Source organism: Pongo abelii, chromosome 3 (assembly GCF_028885655.2).
Source record: "Pongo abelii isolate AG06213 chromosome 3, NHGRI_mPonAbe1-v2.0_pri, whole genome shotgun sequence".
Lineage (NCBI taxonomy): Eukaryota > Metazoa > Chordata > Mammalia > Primates > Hominidae > Pongo > Pongo abelii.
This window is the reverse complement of record NC_071988.2, coordinates 82,291,324-82,306,602: the sequence shown is the minus strand read 5'-3', so window position 1 is coordinate 82,306,602 and position 15,279 is coordinate 82,291,324.

Genomic DNA, 15,279 nt, shown 5'->3' with positions numbered 1-15,279 from the left:
TATGATGTGTGCATTCAACTCAGAGAGATAAGCCTTCCTTTTGATAGAGCAGTTTTGAAACTGTGTTTTTGCAGAATCTGCAAGTGGATATTTGGAGCCCTTTCAGGCCTTCGTTGGAAACGGGAATATCTTCCCATAAAAACTAAACAGAAGAGTTCTGTGAAACTGCTTTGTGTAGTATGAATCCAACTCACAGAGTTGAACACTTCTTTTGAAAGAGCAGTTTTGAAACACTCTTTTTGTAGAATCTGCAAGTGTTCGTTTGGAGCGCTTTGAGGCCTATGGTGGAAAAGGAAATATCTTCACATATAAACCAGGCAGAAGCATTCTCAGAAACCTCTTTATGATGTGTGCATTCAACTCGGAGAGATAAGCCTTCCTTTTGATAGAGCAGTTTTGAAACTGTGTTTTGGCAGAATCTGCAAGTGGATACTTGGAGCCCTTTCAGGCCTTCGTTGCAAACGGGAATATCTTCCGATAAAAACGAAACAGAAACGTTCTGTGAAACTGCTTTGTGAAGTATGAATCCAACTCACAGAGTTGAACACTTCTTTTGAAAGAGCAGCTTTGAAACACTCTTTTTGTAGAATCTACATGTGTTCATTTGGAGCGCTTTGAGGCCTATGGTGGAAAAGGAAATATCGTCACATAATACCTAGACAGAAGCATTCTTTGAAACTTCTTTATGATGTGTGCATTCAACTCACAGAGTTGAACTTTCCTTTTCATGGAGCAGTTTGGAAAGAGTCTTTTTGCAGCATCTGCAATAGGATATTTGGAGCTCTTTCAGGCCTTTGTTAGAAGCGGGAATATCTTCCCATTAAAACTGGACAGAAGCATTCTCACAAACTGCTTTGTGATGTGTGTGTTCAACTCACAGAGGTGAACCTTTTCTTTGCTAGAGCAGTTATGAAACACTCTTTTTGTAGAATCTGCAAGTGTTCATTTGGAGCGCTTTGAGGCCTATGGTGGAAAAAGAAATATCTTCACATAAAACCTAGACAGAAGCATTCTTTGAAACTTCTTTATGATGTGTGCATTCAACTCACAGAGTTGAACCTTCTTTTTAATGGAGCAGTTTGGAAAGAGTCTTTTTGCAGCATCTGCAAGTGGATATTTGAGCTCTTTCAGACCTTTGTTAGAAGCGGGAATATCTTCCCATTAAAACTGGACAGAAGCATTCTCAGAAACTGCTTTGTGATGTGTGTGTTCAACTCACAGAGGTGAACCTTTCCTTTGCTAGAGCAGTTATGAAACACTCTTTTTGTAGAATCTGCAAGTGTTCATTTGGAGCGCTTTGAGGCCTATGGTGGAGAAAGAAATATCTTCACATAAAACCTAGACAGAAGCATTCTTTGAAACTTCTTTATGATGTGTGCATTCAACTCACAGAGTTGAACCTTCTTTTTCATGGAGCAGTTTGGAAAGAGTCTTTTTGCAGCATCTGCAAGTGGATATTTGGAGCTCTTTCAGTTCTTTGTTAGAAGCGGGAATATCTTCCCATAAAAACTAAACCGAAGCATTCTCACAAACTGCTTTGTGATGTGTGTGTTCAACTCACAGAGGTGAACCTTTCCTTTGCTAGAGCAGTTATGAAACACTCTTTTTGTAGAATCTGCAAGTGTTCATTTGGAGCGCTTTGAGGCCTATGGTGGAAAAAGAAATATCTTCATATATAAACAAGGCAGAAGCATTCTCAGAAACCCCTTTATGATGTGTGCATTCAACTCAGAGAGATAAGCCTTCCTTTTGATAGAGCAGTTTTGAACCTGTGTTTTTGCAGAATCTGCAAGTGGATATTTGGAGCCCTTTCAGGCCTTCGTTGGAAACGGGAATATCTTCCCATAAAAACTAAACAGAAGAGTTCTGTGAAACTGCTTTGTGTAGTATGAATCCAACTCACAGAGTTGAACACTTCCTTTGAAAGAGCAGTTTTGAAACACTCTTTTTGTAGAATCTGCAAGTGTTCATTTGGAGCGCTTTGAGGCCTATGGTGGAAAAGGAAATATCTTCACATATAAACCAGGCAGAAGCATTCTCAGAAACCTCTTTATGATGTGTGCATTCAACTCGGAGAGATAAGCCTTCCTTTTGATAGAGCAGTTTTGAAAGTGTGTTTTGGCAGAATCTGCAAGTGGATACTTAGAGCCCTTTCAGGCTTTCGTTGCAAACGGGAATATCTTCCCATAAAAACGAAACAGAAACGTTCTGTGAAACTGCTTTGTGAAGTATGAATCCAACTCACAGAGTTGAACACTTCTTTTGAAAGAGCAGCTTTGAAACACTCTGTTTGTAGAATCTGCAAGTGTTCATTTGGAGCGCTTTGAGGCCTATGGTGGAAAAGGAAATATCTTCACATAAAACCTAGACAGAAGCATTCTTTGAAACTTCTTCATGATGTGTGCATTCAACTCACAGAGTTGAACATTCCTTTTCATGGAGCAGTTTGGAAAGAGTCTTTTTGCAGCATCTGCAAGTGGATATTTGGAGCTCTTTCAGGCCTTTGTTAGAAGCGGGAATATCTTCCCATTAAAACTGGACAGAAGCATTCTCACAAACTGCTTTGTGATGTGTGTGTTCAACTCACAGAGGTAAACCTTTCCTTTGCTAGAGCAGTTATGAAACACTCTTTTTGTAGAATCTGCAAGTGTTCATTTGGAGCGCTTTGAGGCCTATGGTGGAAAAAGAAATATCTTCACATAAAACCGAGACAGAAGCATTCTTTGAAACTTCTTTATGATATGTGCATTCAACTCACAGAGTTGAACATTCCTTTTCATGGAGCAGTTTGGAAAGAGTCTTTTTGCAGCATCTGCAAGTGGATATTTGGAGCTCTTTCAGGCCTTTGCTAGAAGTGGGAATATCTTCCCATAAAAACTGGACAGAAGCATTCTCACAAACTGCTTTGAGATGTGTGTGTTCAACTCACAGAGGTGAACCTTTCCTTTGCTAGAGCAGTTATGAAACACTCTTTTTGTAGAATCTGCATGTGTTCATTTGGAGCTATTTGAGGCCTATGGTGGAAAAAGAAATATCTTCATATATAAACAAGGCAGAAGCATTCTCAGAAAGCTCTTTATGATGTGTGCATTCAACTCAGAGAGATAAGCCTTCCTTTTGATAGAGCAGTTTTGAAACTGTATTTTTGCAGAATCTGCAAGTGGATATTTGGAGCCCTTTCAGGCCTTCGTTGGAAACGGGAATATCTTCCCATAAAAACTAAACAGAAGAGTTCTGTGAAACTGCTTTGTGTAGTATGAATCCAACTCACAGAGTTGAACACTTCCTTTGAAAGAGCAGTTTTGAAACACTCTTTTTGTAGAATCTGCAAGTGTTCGTTTGGAGCGCTTTGAGGCCTATGGTGGAAAAGGAAATATCTTCACATATAAACCAGGCAGAAGCATTCTCAGAAACCTCTTTATGATGTGTGCATTCAACTCGGAGAGATAAGCCTTCCTTTTGATAGAGCAGTTTTGAAACTGTGTTTTGGCAGAATTTGCAAGTGGATACTTAGAGCTCTTTCAGGCCTTCGTTGCAAACGGTAATATCTTCCCATAAAAACGAAACAGAAACGTTCTGTGAAACTGCTTTGTGAAGTATGAATCCAACTCACAGAGTTGAACACTTCTTTTGAAAGAGCAGCTTTGAAACACTCTTTTTGTAGAATCTACATGTGTTCATTTGGAGCGCTTTGAGGCCTATGGTGGAAAAGGAAATATCGTCACATAATACCTAGACAGAAGCATTCTTTGAAACTTCTTTATGATGTGTGCATTCAACTCACAGAGTTGAAACTTCCTTTTCATGGAGCAGTTTGGAAAGAGTCTTTTTGCAGCATCTGCAAGTGGATATTTGGAGCTCTTTCAGGCCTTTGTTAGAAGCGGGAATATCTTCCCATAAAAACTGGACAGAAGCATTCTCACAAACTGCTTTGTGATGTGTGTGTTCAACTCACAGAGGTGAACCTTTTCTTTGCTAGAGCAGTTATGAAACACTCTTTTTGTAGAATCTGCAAGTTTTCATTTGGAGCGATTTGAGGCCTATGGTGGAAAAAGAAATATCTTCATATATAAACAAGGCAGAAGCATTCTCAGAAAGCTCTTTATGATGTGTGCATTCAACTCAGAGAGATAAGCCTTCCTTTTGATAGAGCAGTTTTGAAACTGTGTTTTTGCAGAATCTGCAAGTGGATATTTGGAGCCCTTTCAGGCCTTCGTTGGAAACGGGAATATCTTCCCATAAAAACTAAACAGAAGAGTTCTGTGAAACTGCTTTGTGTAGTATGAATCCAACTCACAGAGTTGAACACTTCTTTTGAAAGAGCAGTTTTGAAACACTCTTTTTGTAGAATCTGCAAGTGTTCGTTTGGAGCGCTTTGAGGCCTATGGTGGAAAAGGAAATATCTTCACATATAAACCAGGCAGAAGCATTCTCAGAAACCTCTTTATGATGTGTGCATTCAACTCGGAGAGATAAGCCTTCCTTTTGATAGAGCAGTTTTGAAACTGTGTTTTGGCAGAATCTGCAAGTGAATACTTAGAGCCCTTTCAGGCCTTCGTTGCAAACGGGAATATCTTCCGATAAAAACGAAACAGAAACGTTCTGTGAAACTGCTTTGTGAAGTATGAATCCAACTCACAGAGTTGAACACTTCTTTTGAAAGCGCAGCTTTTAAACACTCTTTTTGTAGAATCTACATGTGTTCATTTGGAGCGCTTTGAGGCCTATGGTGGAAAAGGAAATATCGTCACATAATACCTAGACAGAAGCATTCTTTGAAACTTCTTTATGATGTGTGCATTCAACTCACAGAGTTGAACATTCCTTTTCATGGAGCAGTTTGGAAAGAGTCTTTTTGCAGCATCTGCAAGTGGATATTTGGAGCTCTTTCAGGCCTTTGTTAGAAGCGGGAATATCTTCCCATTAAAACTGGACAGAAGCATTCTCACAAACTGCTTTGTGATGTGTGTGTTCAACTCACAGAGGTGAACCTTTCCTTTGCTAGAGCAGTTATGAAACACTCTTTTTGTAGAATCTGCAAGTGTTCATTTGGAGCGCTTTGAGGCCTATGGTGGAAAAAGAAATATCTTCACATAAAACCTAGACAGAAGCATTCTTTGAAACTTCTTTATGATGTGTGCATTCAACTCACAGAGTTGAACCTTCTTTTTAATGGAGCAGTTTGGAAAGAGTCTTTTTGCAGCATCTGCAAGTGGATATTTGGAGCTCTTTCAGGCCTTTGTTAGAAGCGGGAATATCTTCCCATTAAAACTGGACAGAAGCATTCTCACAAACTGCTTTGTGATGTGTGTGTTCAACTCACAGAGGTGAACCTTTCCTTTGCTAGAGCAGTTATGAAACACTCTTTTTGTAGAATCTGCAAGTGTTCATTTGGAGCGCTTTGAGGCCTATGGTGGAAAAAGAAATATCTTCACATAAAACCTAGACAGAAGCATTCTTTGAAACTTCTTTATGATGTGTGCATTCAACTCACAGAGTTGAACCTTCTTTTTCATGGAGTAGTTTGGAAAGAGTCTTTTTGCAGCATCTGCAAGTGGATATTTGGAGCTCTTTCAGGCTTTTGTTAGAAGCGGGAATATCTTCCCATAAAAACTAAACCGAAACATTCTCACAAACTGCTTTGTGATGTGTGTGTTCAACTCACAGAGGTGAACCTTTCCTTTGCTAGAGCAGTTATGAAACACTCTTTTTGTAGAATCTGCAAGTGTTCATTTGGAGCGCTTTGAGGCCTATGGTGGAAAAAGAAATATCTTCATATATAAACAAGGCAGAAGCATTCTCAGAAACCCCTTTATGATGTGTGCATTCAACTCAGAGAGATAAGCCTTCCTTTTGATAGAGCAGTTTTGAACCTGTGTTTTTGCAGAATCTGCAAGTGGATATTTGGAGCCCTTTCCGGCCTTCGTTGGAAACGGGAATATCTTCCCATAAAAACTAAACAGAAGAGTTCTGTGAAACTGCTTTGTGTAGTATGAATCCAACTCACAGAGTTGAACACTTCCTTTGAAAGAGCAGTTTTGAAACACTCTTTTTGTAGAATCTGCAAGTGTTCGTTTGGAGCGCTTTGAGGCCTATGGTGGAAAAGGAAATATGTTCACATATAAACCAGGTAGAAGCATTCTCAGAAACCTCTTTATGATGTGTGCATTCAACTCGGAGAGATAAGCCTTCCTTTTGATAGAGCAGTTTTGAAAGTGTGTTTTGGCAGAATCTGCAAGTGGATACTTAGAGCCCTTTCAGGCTTTCGTTGCAAACCGGAATATCTTCCCATAAAAACGAAACAGAAACGTTCTGTGAAACTGCTTTGTGAAGTATGAATCCAACTCACAGAGTTGAACACTTCTTTTGAAAGAGCAGCTTTGAAACACTCTTTTTGTAGAATCTGCAAGTGTTCATTTGGAGCGCTTTGAGGCCTATGGTGGAAAAGGAAATATCTTCACATAAAACCTAGACAGAAGCATTCTTTGAAACTTCTTTATGATGTGTGCATTCAACTCACAGAGTTGAACATTCCTTTTCATGGAGCAGTTTGGAAAGAGTCTTTTTGCAGCATCTGCAAGTGGATATTTGGAGCTCTTTCAGGCCTTTGTTAGAAGCGGGAATATCTTCCCATTAAAACTGGACAGAAGCATTCTCACAAACTGCTTTGCGATGTGTGTGTTCAACTCACAGAGGTGAACCTTTCCTTTGCTAGAGCAGTTATGAAACACTCTTTTTGTAGAATCTGCAAGTGTTCATTTGGAGCGCTTTGAGGCCTATGGTGGAAAAAGAAATATCTTCACATAAAACCTAGACAGAAGCATTCTTTGAAACTTCTTTATGATGTGTGCATTCAACTCAGAGAGTTGAACCTTCTTTTTCATGGAGCAGTTTGGAAAGAGTCTTTTTGCAGCATCTGCAAGTGGATATTTGGAGCTCTTTCAGGCCTTTGCTAGAAGCGGGAATATCTTCCCATAAAAACTGGACAGAAGCATTCTCACAAACTGCTTTGAGATGTGTGTTTTCAACTCACAGAGGTGAACCTTTCCTTTGCTAGAGCAGTTATGAAACACTCTTTTTGTAGAATCTGCAAGTGTTCATTTGGAGCGCTTTGAGGCCAATGGTGGAAAAAGAAATATCTGCACTTAAAACCTAGACAGAAGCATTCTTTGAAACTTCTTTATGATGTGTGCATTCAACTCACAGAGTTGAACTTTCTTTTTCATGGAGCAGTTTGGAAAGAGTCTTTTTGCAGCATCTGCAAGTGGATATTTGGAGCTCTTTCAGGCCTTTGTTAGAAGCGGGAATATCTTCCCATAAAAACTAAACCGAAGCATTCTCACAAACTGCTTTGTGATGTGTGTGTTCAACTCACAGAGGTGAACCTTTCCTTTGCTAGAGCAGTTATGAAACACTCTTTTTGTAGAATCTGCAAGTGTTCATTTGGAGCGCTTTGAGGCCTATGGTGGAAAAAGAAATATCTTCATATATAAACAAGGCAGAAGCATTCTCAGAAACCCCTTTATGATGTGTGCATTCAACTCAGAGAGATAAGCCTTCCTTTTGATAGAGCAGTTTTGAACCTGTGTTTTTGCAGAATCTGCAAGTGGATATTTGGAGCCCTTTCAGGCCTTCGTTGGAAACGGGAATATCTTCCCATAAAAACTAAACAGAAGAGTTCTGTGAAACTGCTTTGTGTAGTATGAATCCAACTCACAGAGTTGAACACTTCCTTTGAAAGAGCAGTTTTGAAACACTCTTTTTGTAGAATCTGCAAGTGTTCGTTTGGAGCGCTTTGAGGCCTATGGTGGAAAAGGAAATATCTTCACATATAAACCAGGCAGAAGCATTCTCAGAAACCTCTTTATGATGTGTGCATTCAACTCGGAGAGATAAGCCTTCCTTTTGATAGAGCAGTTTTGAAAGTGTGTTTTGGCAGAATCTGCAAGTGGATACTTAGAGCCCTTTCAGGCTTTCGTTGCAAACAGGAATATCTTCCCATAAAAACGAAACAGAAACGTTCTGTGAAACTGCTTTGTGAAGTATGAATCCAACTCACAGAGTTGAACACTTCTTTTGAAAGAGCAGCTTTGAAACACTCTTTTTGTAGAATCTGCAAGTGTTCATTTGGAGCGCTTTGAGGCCTATGGTGGAAAAGGAAATATCTTCACATAAAACCTAGACAGAAGCATTCTTTGAAACTTCTTTATGATGTGTGCATTCAACTCACAGAGTTGAACATTCCTTTTCATGGAGCAGTTTGGAAAGAGTCTTTTTGCAGCATCTGCAAGTGGATATTTGGAGCTCTTTCAGGCCTTTGTTAGAAGCGGGAATATCTTCCCATTAAAACTGGACAGAAGCATTCTCACAAACTGCTTTGTGATGTGTGTGTTCAACTCACAGAGGTAAACCTTTCCTTTGCTAGAGCAGTTATGAAACACTCTTTTTGTAGAATCTGCAAGTGTTCATTTGGAGCGCTTTGAGGCCTATGGTGGAAAAAGAAATATCTTCACATAAAACCTAGACAGAAGCATTCTTTGAAACTTCTTTATGATGTGTGCATTCAACTCACAGAGTTGAACATTCCTTTTCATGGAGCAGTTTGGAAAGAGTCTTTTTGCAGCATCTGCAAGTGGATATTTGGAGCTCTTTCAGGCCTTTGTTAGAAGCGGGAATATCTTCCCATAAAAACTAAACCGAAGCATTCTCACAAACTGCTTTGTGATGTGTGTGTTCAACTCACAGAGGTGAACCTTTCCTTTGCTAGAGCAGTTATGAAACACTCTTTTTGTAGAATCTGCAAGTGTTCATTTGGAGCGCTTTGAGGCCTATGGTGGAAAAAGAAATATCTTCATATATAAACAAGGCAGAAGCATTCTCAGAAACCCCTTTATGATGTGTGCATTCAACTCAGAGAGATAAGCCTTCCTTTTGATAGAGCAGTTTTGAACCTGTGTTTTTGCAGAATCTGCAAGTGGATATTTGGAGCCCTTTCAGGCCTTCGTTGGAAACGGGAATATCTTCCCATAAAAACTAAACAGAAGAGTTCTGTGAAACTGCTTTGTGTAGTATGAATCCAACTCACAGAGTTGAACACTTCCTTTGAAAGAGCAGTTTTGAAACACTCTTTTTGTAGAATCTGCAAGTGTTCATTTGGAGCGCTTTGAGGCCTATGGTGGAAAAGGAAATATCTTCACATATAAACCAGGCAGAAGCATTCTCAGAAACCTCTTTATGATGTGTGCATTCAACTCGGAGAGATAAGCCTTCCTTTTGATAGAGCAGTTTTGAAAGTGTGTTTTGGCAGAATCTGCAAGTGGATACTTAGAGCCCTTTCAGGCTTTCGTTGCAAACGGGAATATCTTCCCATAAAAACGAAACAGAAACGTTCTGTGAAACTGCTTTGTGAAGTATGAATCCAACTCACAGAGTTGAACACTTCTTTTGAAAGAGCAGCTTTGAAACACTCTGTTTGTAGAATCTGCAAGTGTTCATTTGGAGCGCTTTGAGGCCTATGGTGGAAAAGGAAATATCTTCACATAAAACCTAGACAGAAGCATTCTTTGAAACTTCTTCATGATGTGTGCATTCAACTCACAGAGTTGAACATTCCTTTTCATGGAGCAGTTTGGAAAGAGTCTTTTTGCAGCATCTGCAAGTGGATATTTGGAGCTCTTTCAGGCCTTTGTTAGAAGCGGGAATATCTTCCCATTAAAACTGGACAGAAGCATTCTCACAAACTGCTTTGTGATGTGTGTGTTCAACTCACAGAGGTAAACCTTTCCTTTGCTAGAGCAGTTATGAAACACTCTTTTTGTAGAATCTGCAAGTGTTCATTTGGAGCGCTTTGAGGCCTATGGTGGAAAAAGAAATATCTTCACATAAAACCGAGACAGAAGCATTCTTTGAAACTTCTTTATGATATGTGCATTCAACTCACAGAGTTGAACATTCCTTTTCATGGAGCAGTTTGGAAAGAGTCTTTTTGCAGCATCTGCAAGTGGATATTTGGAGCTCTTTCAGGCCTTTGCTAGAAGTGGGAATATCTTCCCATAAAAACTGGACAGAAGCATTCTCACAAACTGCTTTGAGATGTGTGTGTTCAACTCACAGAGGTGAACCTTTCCTTTGCTAGAGCAGTTATGAAACACTCTTTTTGTAGAATCTGCATGTGTTCATTTGGAGCGATTTGAGGCCTATGGTGGAAAAAGAAATATCTTCATATATAAACAAGGCAGAAGCATTCTCAGAAAGCTCTTTATGATGTGTGCATTCAACTCAGAGAGATAAGCCTTCCTTTTGATAGAGCAGTTTTGAAACTGTATTTTTGCAGAATCTGCAAGTGGATATTTGGAGCCCTTTCAGGCCTTCGTTGGAAACGGGAATATCTTCCCATAAAAACTAAACAGAAGAGTTCTGTGAAACTGCTTTGTGTAGTATGAATCCATCTCACAGAGTTGAACACTTCCTTTGAAAGAGCAGTTTTGAAACACTCTTTTTGTAGAATCTGCAAGTGTTCGTTTGGAGCGCTTTGAGGCCTATGGTGGAAAAGGAAATATATTCACATATAAACCAGGCAGAAGCATTCTCAGAAACCTCTTTATGATGTGTGCATTCAACTCGGAGAGATAAGCCTTCCTTTTGATAGAGCAGTTTTGAAACTGTGTTTTGGCAGAATTTGCAAGTGGATACTTAGAGCTCTTTCAGGCCTTCGTTGCAAACGGTAATATCTTCCCATAAAAACGAAACAGAAACGTTCTGTGAAACTGCTTTGTGAAGTATGAATCCAACTCACAGAGTTGAACACTTCTTTTGAAAGAGCAGCTTTGAAACACTCTTTTTGTAGAATCTACATGTGTTCATTTGGAGCGCTTTGAGGCCTATGGTGGAAAAGGAAATATCGTCACATAATACCTAGACAGAAGCATTCTTTGAAACTTCTTTATGATGTGTGCATTCAACTCACAGAGTTGAAACTTCCTTTTCATGGAGCAGTTTGGAAAGAGTCTTTTTGCAGCATCTGCAAGTGGATATTTGGAGCTCTTTCAGGCCTTTGTTAGAAGCGGGAATATCTTCCCATAAAAACTGGACAGAAGCATTCTCACAAACTGCTTTGTGATGTGTGTGTTCAACTCACAGAGGTGAACCTTTTGTTTGCTAGAGCAGTTATGAAACACTCTTTTTGTAGAATCTGCAAGTTTTCATTTGGAGCGATTTGAGGCCTATGGTGGAAAAAGAAATATCTTCATATATAAACAAGGCAGAAGCATTCTCAGAAAGCTCTTTATGATGTGTGCATTCAACTCAGAGAGATAAGCCTTCCTTTTGATAGAGCAGTTTTGAAACTGTGTTTTTGCAGAATCTGCAAGTGGATATTTGGAGCCCTTTCAGGCCTTCGTTGGAAACGGGAATATCTTCCCATAAAAACTAAACAGAAGAGTTCTGTGAAACTGCTTTGTGTAGTATGAATCCAACTCACAGAGTTGAACACTTCTTTTGAAAGAGCAGTTTTGAAACACTCTTTTTGTAGAATCTGCAAGTGTTCGTTTGGAGCGCTTTGAGGCCTATGGTGGAAAAGGAAATATCTTCACATATAAACCAGGCAGAAGCATTCTCAGAAACCTCTTTATGATGTGTGCATTCAACTCGGAGAGATAAGCCTTCCTTTTGATAGAGCAGTTTTGAAACTGTGTTTTGGCAGAATCTGCAAGTGAATACTTAGAGCCCTTTCAGGCCTTCGTTGCAAACGGGAATATCTTCCGATAAAAACGAAACAGAAACGTTCTGTGAAACTGCTTTGTGAAGTATGAATCCAACTCACAGAGTTGAACACTTCTTTTGAAAGCGCAGCTTTTAAACACTCTTTTTGTAGAATCTACATGTGTTCATTTGGAGCGCTTTGAGGCCTATGGTGGAAAAGGAAATATCGTCACATAATACCTAGACAGAAGCATTCTTTGAAACTTCTTTATGATGTGTGCATTCAACTCACAGAGTTGAACATTCCTTTTCATGGAGCAGTTTGGAAAGAGTCTTTTTGCAGCATCTGCAAGTGGATATTTGGAGCTCTTTCAGGCCTTTGCTAGAAGCGGGAATATCTTCCCATAAAAACTGGACAGAAGCATTCTCACAAACTGCTTTGAGATGTGTGTGTTCAACTCACAGAGGTGAACCTTTCCTTTGCTAGAGCAGTTATGAAACACTCTTTTTGTAGAATCTGCAAGTGTTCATTTGGAGCGCTTTGAGGCCTATGGTGGAAAAAGAAATATCTTCACATAAAACCTAGACAGAAGCATTTTTTGAAACTTCTTTATGATGTGTGCATTCAACTCACAGAGTTGAACCTTCTTTTTCATGGAGCAGTTTGGAAAGAGTCTTTTTGCAGCATCTGCAAGTGGATATTTGGAGCTCTTTCAGGCCTTTGTTAGAAGCGGGAATATCTTCCCATTAAAACTGGACAGAAGCATTCTCACAAACTGCTTTGTGATGTGTGTGTTCAACTCACCGAGGTGAACCTTTCCTTTGCTAGAGCAGTTATGAAACACTCTTTTTGTAGAATCTGCAATTGTTCATTTGGAGCGCTTTGAGGCCTATGGTGGAAAAAGAAATATCTTCACATAAAACCTAGACAGAAGCATTCTTTGAAACTTCTTTATGATGTGTGCATTCAACTCACAGAGTTGAACATTCCTTTTCATGGAGCAGTTTGGAAAGAGTCTTTTTGCAGCATCTGCAAGTGGATATTTGGAGCTCTTTCAGGCCTTTGTTAGAAGCGGGAATATCTTCCCATAAAATCTAAACCGAAGCATTCTCACAAACTGCTTTGTGATGTGTGTGTTCAATTCACAGAGGTGAACCTTTCCTTTGCTAGAGCAGTTATGAAACACTCTTTTTGTAGAATCTGCAAGTGTTCATTTGGAGCGCTTTGAGGCCTATGGTGGAAAAAGAAATATCTTCATATATAAACAAGGCAGAAGCATTCTCAGAAACCCCTTTATGATGTGTGCATTCAACTCAGAGAGATAAGCCTTCCTTTTGATAGAGCAGTTTTGAACCTGTGTTTTTGCAGAATCTGCAAGTGGATATTTGGAGCCCTTTCAGGCCTTCGTTGGAAACGGGAATATCTTCCATTAAAAACTAAACAGAAGAGTTCTGTGAAACTGCTTTGTGTAGTATGAATCCAACTCACAGAGTTGAACACTTCCTTTGAAAGAGCAGTTTTGAAACACTCTTTTTGTAGAATCTGCAAGTGTTCGTTTGGAGCGCTTTGAGGCCTATGGTGGAAAAGGAAATATCATCACATATAAACCAGGCAGAAGCATTCTCAGAAACCTCTTTATGATGTGTGCATTCAACTCGGAGAGATAAGCCTTCCTTTTGATAGAGCAGTATTGAAAGTGTGTTTTGGCAGAATCTGCAAGTGGATACTTAGAGCCCTTTCAGGCCTTCGTTGCAAACGGGAATATCTTCCCATAAAAACGAAACAGAAACGTTCTGTGAAACTGCTTTGTGAAGTATGAATCCAACTCACAGAGTTGAACACTTCTTTTGAAAGAGCAGCTTTGAAACACTCTTTTTGTAGAATCTACATGTGTTCATTTGGAGCGCTTTGAGGCCTATGGTGGAAAAGGAAATATCGTCACATAATACCTAGACAGAAGCATTCTTTGAAACTTCTTTATGATGTGTGCATTCAACTCACAGAGTTGAACTTTCCTTTTCATGGAGCAGTTTGTAAAGAGTCTTTTTGCAGCATCTGCAAGTGGATATTTGGAGCTCTTTCAGGCCTTTGTTAGAAGCGGGAATATCTTCCCATTAAAACTGGACAGAAGCATTCTCACAAACTGCTTTGTGATGTGTGTGTTCAACTCACAGAGGTGAACCTTTCCTTTGCTACAGCAGTTATGAAACACTCTTTTTGTAGAATCTGCAAGTGTTCATTTGGAGCGCTTTGAGGCCTATGGTGGAAAAAGAAATATCTTCACATAAAACCTAGACAGAAGCACTCTTTGAAACTTCTTTATGATGTGTGCATTCAACTCACAGAGTTGAACCTTCTTTTTCATGGAGCAGTTTGGAAAGAGTCTTTTTGCAGCATCTGCAAGTGGATATTTGGAGCTCTTTCAGGCCTTTCCTAGAAGCGGGAATATCTTCCCATAAAAACTGGACAGAAGCATTCTCACAAACTGCTTTGAGATGTGTGTGTTCAACTCACAGAGGTGAACCTTTCCTTTGCTAGAGCAGTTATGAAACACTCTTTTTGTAGAATCTGCAAGTGTTCATTTGGAGCGATTTGAGGCCTATGGTGGAAAAAGAAATATCTTCATATATAAACAAGGCAGAAGCATTCTCAGAAAGCTCTTTATGATGTGTGCATTCAACTCAGAGAGATAAGCCTTCCTTTTGATAGAGCAGTTTTGAAACTGTATTTTTGCAGAATCTGCAAGTGGATATTTGGAGCCCTTTCAGGCCTTCGTTGGAAACGGGAATATCTTCCCATAAAAACTAAACAGAAGAGTTCTGTGAAACTGCTTTGTGTAGTATGAATCCAAATCACAGAGTTGAACACTTCCTTTGAAAGAGCAGTTTTGAAACACTCTTTTTGTAGAATCTGCAAGTGTTCGTTTGGAGCGCTTTGAGGCCTATGGTGGAAAAGGAAATATCTTCACATATAAACCAGGCAGAAGCATTCTCAGAAACCTCTTTTTGATGTGTGCATTCAACTCGGAGAGATAAGCCTTCCTTTTGATAGAGCAGTTTTGAAACTGTGTTTTGGCAGAATCTGCAAGTGGATCCTTAGAGCCCTTTCAGGCCTTCGTTGCAAACGGTAATATCTTCCCATAAAAACGACACAGAAACGTTCTGTGAAACTGCTTTGTGAAGTATGAATCCAACTCACAGAGTTGAACACTTCTTTTGAAAGAGCAGCTTTGAAACACTCTTTTTGTAGAATCTACATGTGTTCATTTGGAGCGCTTTGAGGCCTATGGTGGAAAAGGAAATATCGTCACATAATACCTAGACAGAAGCATTCTTTGAAACTTCTTTATGATGTGTGCATTCAACTCACAGAGTTGAACATTCCTTTTCATGGAGCAGTTTGGAAAGAGTCTTTTTGCAGCATCTGCAAGTGGATATTTGGAGCTCTTTCAGGCCTTTGTTAGAAGCGGGAATATCTTCCCATAAAAACTGGACAGAAGCATTCTCACAAACTGCTTTGTGATGTGTGTGTTCAACTCACAGAGGTGAACCTTTCCTTTGCTAGAGCAGTTATGAAAC